The following is an 8,289-nucleotide window of genomic DNA, read 5'->3' as shown; positions in this document are numbered from 1 at the left end:
TCCACACTCTCTCTGGTGAATCCTCGCACCACCTCCCCTCCTCCCACCCCAACCTCATACCTCTGACCTATACTCCAGTTCTGTATGTAAATAAGTCTTTAAAAAAGTATGTAAATAAGTCTTTAAAAAAAAATTTTCTGATTCAATAACTAAACCTACCATCCCTGCACCCCACTTCCCCAAACCTAGTTCTTTCTAGATTTGTTTACCCTCTTTTTGTCTAACTCTGAGTCACTCGCAGAACTTGTGGTCAACACATTCTCCCTGTTGCAACAACCTTCTTCCCTCATTTGCAAGAACTCCCTTCCTTCCCTTGAAATAATTCTCTTGAAGGAGTTCTCCCCTTCTAAAGTGCAGATTTGAATTTTATTCCTATCTCATCATTACTGTCTATCTGATAATATCTTGAACATAATGGTTTTATGTTTTATGGTTGATCTTGAGTTAATGCTCAGGATAAAATGAGAAATCATATTGAATAGATTGCAGCTGTTTCACCTGTGGTCATTACAGAACAGCTAGTCTCTGGCCAATCCAGCAGGTATGTGACACTTCAAGTGAAATTTGAAGAACATCCCAGTGGAATTCAGTAGAAATTGCCAATGTGTAGATTCCTGAACAAAATAAGTAGTTATTATTTTAAGCGTATCAGTTGATGGGTGTTTGTTATGAAGCAGTTGGTTAAAGATACATTGATTAAGCACCCACCTGAATGGATAAACAAAGGAATGAATGAGCAAATTAATAAGCCAGTCTGTAAATTGTGGCAAGTATTCCCAAATAAGAAGTAGCAAACAAAGATTTCTAAAACAGATTGCTAATGAAACTCTCATCTGAGATATATAGTATATGAACTGACACACAAGGATAAAAATATTTTTTGAGTATATTTTTGAAGCTTCAGTTGCTATGGGGGTGTTTGGAAGTTTATCAAATGTATCAGCCACCAAAAATATGGAGTCATGACCATGGAAGTACAAGAGGATATTAATGAGTGCAATGTGAGTCACGCATTCAAACTCGACTAGAAACCACCTTCATGGTACTGTAGAAAGTAAAAATTACATGGGAAGTTGGGTTTGCATTTAAAACACTTTTAAATAACAAAAATAATCTTAATCTAAGATCTGTTTGGGAAAAACCATATATATGGACCTTGTCCTTTATATATCAAGCACTTTGCCAGATGCTGGGAATAGACCAGAAAAGATATTTATTGTGAAGAAAAATTAAACAGACACAGTCTAGTTGCTAGATAATGTAATGGTGATAGCAAATGCAATGACAGCAGTAAGGGATTTACTGTCTGTGTAAGGAAAATATTTTAGGTTGTGCTGATATTCAGCATGTATGGATTTAGGGCTGAGATGATTGGACAGAATTTAATTTCTCTGCGTCTATTAACTAATTTTACTTGTGTTGATCTCATTATTGGGATCCACTGGGAGCAAAGTGGCACTTACTTGATACCCAAACTTTCTGTCCCTATGATCTTTTCAGCGTCAGATCCCGAAAGAAAAACGAATCTCTCCTTAAGTGTTTCGGGTGTGGGGGGTGGAAATCTCCCATTTTTGAGTTACATGTCCATTCCTAAAGCAATCTTTCTGCTTGTGTTGGTGGGCAGACTGAGGACCCCCAAACCTGTACTCCTTAAGGGATTGTGCCAGCCACTACACAAAGACAAAACACGTGCTTTATGTGTAAGAGCTTTAGTAGAATGATTGTGTACGAAGAGTAAAGAAGAGAAAGGCTATAGTTTTCTAGTGAAACACCCAAAGTTATTCATCTCCTCAAGCTAAATGTCCAGTTAGACAAAGTTAGCCAGAGTGATGCTGCTGAGTTCCAAAAGCTTGCGGCAGATCTAAGGCACCTTCTAGTGGGTACCATAGGAAAGAAAGGGACAAAGGAGGCCAGACAAGTCTAGGACAAAAGGAGCAAGACTCTGAGAACAATGTATCATCGAATAGCAATGGAAGGAAGAACAAAGTCTGGTATATGACAGTCAGTTCTATTTGTGGCTTTGGTTCAACTGACTCAAAATGAATATATGTTCTTAGTACCAGTTGCCCAAACGTCTAACAGTGATGACCCAGATTCTGCAGCCCTCAGTTTGTTGAACACAGGGTGGAGTACTAGTCTTTTGGCTGGCAGCTTTACTATGTTGACCTAATTTTTCCAAACTGAAGATAATACCAGTTTCAGCCTCCTCACAATAAATCGATTAGTCCAAATGTAGTTGATAAACTGGTTTAGTGGTAGATGCCCAAGGCTCTGAGTGGGAGGACTTGATGAGAAAATAAATCCCTGCTATATGTAGCAAAATAAATAAAGAATATAAGAATTGTCATACTGATTCAGAGAACAAGAGAACATCTATAGTGAGAAGGTATGTATACCTGCTACACTGGAGATCACCTTGAAGTCTAAGAACAGGTTCCCAAAGGAGCTTTAAATGTGTTATTAATCTAGTTTCAATTATTACAGCCAAATAATATTCTTCCTCACCATAGTTGTTTACATAATCTCATAACTTAATGCTACTTTAGTTTTCCTAGTTTCTTGCAGAATTCAATGAATGATAGGACTGGGTTTTAGAAGAGCTATTATAGTGATGTTTGTCAGGAATTATATCAGAATACTCAGGATGCTGGGCAGAAATATCACAGTATAGAAAGAGTTTTAAAAATACAACAATATGGGCTTTTCCTGGTGGTGCAACAGGTTAAAGCATTACATTATGAAGCTCTCCGAAGCCACTGCAGCACGAGTTCGATCCCCTGCACCAGAGAGGTGACCCACATGACGTGGCTGACCTCTCCTGACCCACTCGCTGCTCCCCTCAGCTGTGTACTTTGTCAGTCGGCCTATTCTGCTCTTCACTTTGTCTCTGGTGAATCCTCTCACCACCCGCACTGCACCTCTGGCCTCTACCCCACTTCTGTAAGCATAAATAAATCTTAAAAAAAAAAAAAAGTTAAAGGAAAATACAACAATGTGCTGTTTTAAACAATTTTTGATTCTATCTATACACACTTTTCCATATCATTTAATTATGCCATATCATATGCTTGGATGGTCAAATCCATATAGCAAAAGACTTGCAACAATATCTGCTTCAGTTTCAATGTGACATGTTGTTTCTTTTCTGCCTTTTAATGTTACCTGTCTCCACTCATGAAAATCATTTCTGCAGAATTTATTAGAACACATTTTTTTTTGGTTTATAATTTTCAAAAAACATGTATGTATTCATAAAGTATGAATACATTCACCATATATAAAATGAGTATAAAATGTTTCTCTAGGCCCTCCCTGGTGGCGCAGCGGGTTAAAGCACAGCACTGAGAATCTGAAGCCACTTCCGTATGAGTTCGATTCCCGCCTGCCGCCTGCCCTGGAGGAGACCACATGGCGAGCCAGACCTCTCCTGACCCGCCCGCTGCTCCCCTCAGCAGTGTACTTCGTCGATCTGCCTGTTCTGCTCCCCACTCTGTCTCTGGTGAAGCCTCTCACCGCCCCTGAGCCTCTGGCCTGTACCCCAGTTCTGTATGAATAAATAAATAAATCTTTAAAAAAAAAATGTTTCTCTAGTCAATATTGACTCCCCCGCCCTCTTAATTTTTGGCTTTTAATTGTTTTTAAAATGCTATTAATAACCTGTGTTCAAATGTATATAGCTCCTCCTATAATCCTTCATTATTACAATAACTGTTTGGTCTACCCATATTTTATCATTACCTTGACTAACATTGCAAGCAATAGCTTGAAAAAAAAAAGTGCTTTAACAAAGGAAATTAAGTTCTTTGAATGGGATGACTAGGATTATACTTTCAGGGATTATTTCTATAATTCATTAATATGATGACAGACTTGCCAAGTGGAGTTGGTCTACTTTTTCTAAAAGCTGCTTACAATTTCATGTAGGAAAGGAATAAAACCAATGATGCAATTCTAGTAGTGAAAACAGTAGGATAGATCATGTTAGAAAAGAGATTTTCCTCAAATAATAACTGTTAAGAATTTGCTATTTTTTATATGTATCTGCCTACCGCTGGCTAAATTATATTAATTGGAGCTTGTCATTTTTATAAGTAAATTATGAATTATTTTCTGCTAGATACATTATTATATTACTGGCTTACAGAACTTTATATTTCCTTCCTATCCATTCATAAAACAGAATGGAATTTTCTTTTTCTTCTAAATTAAGCCTTTTAGCATCATGCTTATTTCACATGCCTACATATATATTTTAAACAGTAACCACAGTGAATTAAAAACAAATTAATACAAAGCTATTGTTCACTCAGATATTTTGCTAGACAACAAACAGGACTAACAAGTAGCAAACCCTTCAGGTGAGTCAGGCAGATAAAGCTTTTTAGGGAGGATCTTGGAGAGTGGTTACCAGAGGACAAGGAAACGAGAGGTGGAAACTCATGACCTTATTTTTCTAAAAAAATATTTTCTAAAATACCTTAGAAACACATCTGGAAAGTTGTATCTTCTTCCCAGAGGATTTCATCTTAACTCCCTTATATTTTCATTTTATTTTTTATTTACTTATTTTAAAGATTTATTTATTTATACATACAAGAACTGGGGTATGGACCTGAGGTGTGAGGGTTGGGGTGGGGTGGGGTGAGAGGATTCACCAGAAACAGAATAGGGAGCAGAACGGGCTGATTGACTGAAATACGTTGCTGAGGGGGGAGAAGAGGGTGGGTCAGGAGAGATCTGCTGAGCCATGTGGGTCACCTCCATGGTCAAGGATCGATCTTGTGCTTCAGTGACTATGGATAATTTCATAGTGCTATATTTTAACCTGTCTTGCCACTGGGAAGGACCCAGACTTAAGTTTAATAGACTGGATTTTGTCTTGTCGCTTTTGTAAGGATTATTACCGCTGACAACATAATACTTCTTGGGTATAGTTTTTATTATTTTCATTAGTTTTCTTTTCTATGCTTTTTTTTTCCTGAGTTGTCTTTGTGTGTGTTTTTCCATATTTCCTCCTTTCTACTTTCCCAGGCCTTGTCAGTAGAAACTAATAAAGACTATGTACTTTTAGAAGTCTTCATACATTTATTTGACATAAAAGTGAAATTTTATTCCATCATACCCCATTAGCTTACTTTTGCAAATTTAGATTTTATTGAAGGTTGGTTCCAAAGAGGTACTAAACATTGGGTAATTTCTAGGTGCATTAGTTAGGATCATATCACTATCTAGTTCTCTGGATAAACTACCCAGAAGGTAGTTTTCCCCTTAATAATTCTTTCAAAAATCAGTGTTTCCAAAAGTTTAGTCATCTACAACATATTCACCTAGGTGCTGGTAAAAATTCATATTAATAGGCTCAGCCAAATATCTATAGAATCAGGCTCTCTACAGGTAAGTGCAGGGACCTTTTTTTAATCAACTGTGCCTCAGTTTTGAATTTTCAATCACTGCTTAAATATGTTTACTTGAATGTATCTTCATTCCAAATTCAAAACTCTACCATCTACTGACCTTCTATAATTCTGTCATCATGCTATTATCCTTGGAGTCATTTTTGAAGTCATTCCTTCTTTTACATCACTTTAGTTAACAAACATATATATAGGCTCTGTGTCAAGCACTGGGAAAGAAAAATATGGATTACGACTTCCAGGATCTTAAAAATTCTTTTACAGAGAGTAAATTAATCCTGTAGATTATTTTGTACTGTTTTCAGAATACTCCCTTACTTTTCTTGTCAACACCCTGATCTAGAAGATTCTCATCAATTATGCTTGGACTATAATTTTTTCCTAACTAGTCTCTTTGTTCCTAATCTCCCGTCTCTTCTAAAGGATTAAGTTACTGAAAACTTAATCTTAAAACAATTTGAATATTTTTTTTAAAGATTTATTTGTGCATACAGAACTGGGGTACAAGGGCTGTTAAAGGATTCACCAGAGACACAGTGGGGAGCAGATAGGCAGATCAATGAATACATTGCTGAGGGGAGCAGTAAGAGGGTCAGGAGAGGTCTGCTGCCATGTGGATCACCTCCTTGGCATGTGGGGATTGAACTCATGTGGAAGTGTCTTTAGCTTCTTAGTGCTGGGCTTTAAAGCACTATGCCACCAGAGAGGGCCCCTCTTTGAATATTTTTAATCTGTACTTAATGCCTTCAGTGTTTCCAATTGTTTAGAGACTATTTTCTAAAGTGGATTCAAAATTCTTTACAATCTGGCCTCCAGATAAATTTTTACTGTATAATTATTTTGCCCCTGCCAAATAGATATCTAAACTCGATATAAGAAGTTTTACTTATTTATTTTCTGGGATCATGATTTTAAATTGACCAAGCCAAACTTCTCCCTTAAGTCCTAACATTTTCCCCAAGATGGCTGGTGTTCAGTACTCGCTCTTGCTTAGCAATTATGGCTATTCTTTGCAAATCATTATGCCTTTAGTATGTGCTTCTTGGTAATATTACTTATGTATTTTTCCCAATTTTCAATTTCCCCATATGCTTCTTAAATAGAGTAATGTAATTTTTTTTTATACATCTCTATCTCTGCCTAATCCAGGCCTATTTGTAGTAAGTATAGCAAGGATTTATCAGATTTGTTACATTCATGTATTCCTGTATCAAAGAACTAATGAAAGTCCACTGAGAACCAATAAAGCCCTTTCTTTCATAGTCTAGTAGGGAACAGACTTTAAGCAAAGTAAAATAAAAACAAGATCAAATGCTTTATTCATTTGTTAGTCAAAAAACACTTCACAAGCACTATGAGGTCAGGTATCGAGTTACATACTAGGAATACAAAGCTGAAGCTGATAGGCTGGTGGAGGACAATTATACCCAAACCACTAAAATACAATATTGTAAGTAAAAAACAAAAAACAAAAAACAAAACAACCCTGGGAGCACAAATAGGGGTGCAAGTATCTCTGCCAAGGAGAGTCATTAATGCTTCAGATTTCAGTTGGGCCTTGAAAGTGAAATTAAACAGGAGTTTGGATGATGCAGTGTTCATACAGAAAGGGTGATACTTAGAAATCTGATAAGCCCATTCCTATTATCATTATTTTGAGAAGAAACCTGAGCCAGGAATTTAGGATGAGTGGTTAAGCAGAGTAGAAGTACATGGCAGCCTTACTATGGTGGCTCACTGCTCAGGTGAATGGCACGGACTGGTTGCTGGACCCTAATCTAGGTTCTTTTCCTTCACATGGACAACCGTTCTAGGGGACCAGCCCTAGATGCCCGTAAAGTTTTCACACCAGGACAGAATTAAATGGGAGCATCCCTTCTAAGATTCTTAGAATGACAAGAGTTGGAAAGGACACCAAAGTAGCCCAATCCTGTTGTTTCTAATACAAATTGCCCAAAATCGTGTGGATTTTCAAGATGGCAAGTGAAAATCCCAAATTAACTTTCAATATGTCAAGAAGCCTACAATAATAAGTTGTACAATTTATTGGTATTAACTGCCAGCTTGCCTTGTTTCATGCCAGAATTACAGGAGAGCCACAATAAACCGAAGTTCTGACTGAGCTGTGTTCTGATTAAAGGATGTTTTCCCATTGTTATGCTCAACTGGATAAGCAACTTCTCAAAAATAAAAGAGTGAGGTCATAAAATTGCTAAGATTTGCTACCTATCGTTTCCCCTTAATTCATTCCTCACTATACCCTGGAATGGCTTAACAACAAAGCCAGGAGCTTTGAACTTTGTGCAGTGCTTTCCACTGCTCGGAGCTTCCAGGTTTTTTCCGTGCATCCCTGTCTTCAGTGCCATCAATCCGGATTGGGAAGCCTTCGTCCCCAGGTCACCCCTCCCATCTCCAGTCTGGGCACCCGCTCAGCTTCACGTTCAGGAATGCGGCTCACCCTACGCATGCGTGATACTGCGACTCCACCCCGAGGCCGGGCCTCTCCCACCGGGAGCTGGAGCTGGGATCCCGGGTAACCCGAGGGTCGTCGCACAGGCCGCATGCGCGCAGTCGCGCTTTGCGTCCTTTCTCTGCACCCCTCGACCACTCCGCCACCCCTCTCATTCATTACACCCTCTCCAATCCTTTCACCCCATAAAACGGCCTGCCCTCCGTGCAAGGAGAAGCGCTTCCGACTTCGGCGGCCGCAGTTCATGGGCCACCGCCGCCTCCCAGCGCACTGTGCGTGTGAAGGCGCCGCTGGGACCGCGTCTGAAGTTGTCTTCTCCGCCACTTCCGCCCCTTCCGCCGCTTGCGCACGCGCATGGCCGGTGCACGGCGCGCCCGGGTTGGCTGCCGCAGCGGCACGGCGCGA

The sequence above is a fragment of the Condylura cristata genome, unplaced genomic scaffold (genome assembly GCF_000260355.1).
Source record: "Condylura cristata isolate star-nosed mole 26May11 unplaced genomic scaffold, ConCri1.0 scaffold00024, whole genome shotgun sequence".
In the NCBI taxonomy this organism is placed as follows: Eukaryota; Metazoa; Chordata; class Mammalia; order Eulipotyphla; family Talpidae; genus Condylura; species Condylura cristata.
The sequence above is the reverse complement of the archived record's forward strand: the minus strand, read 5'-3'. Positions refer to the sequence as shown.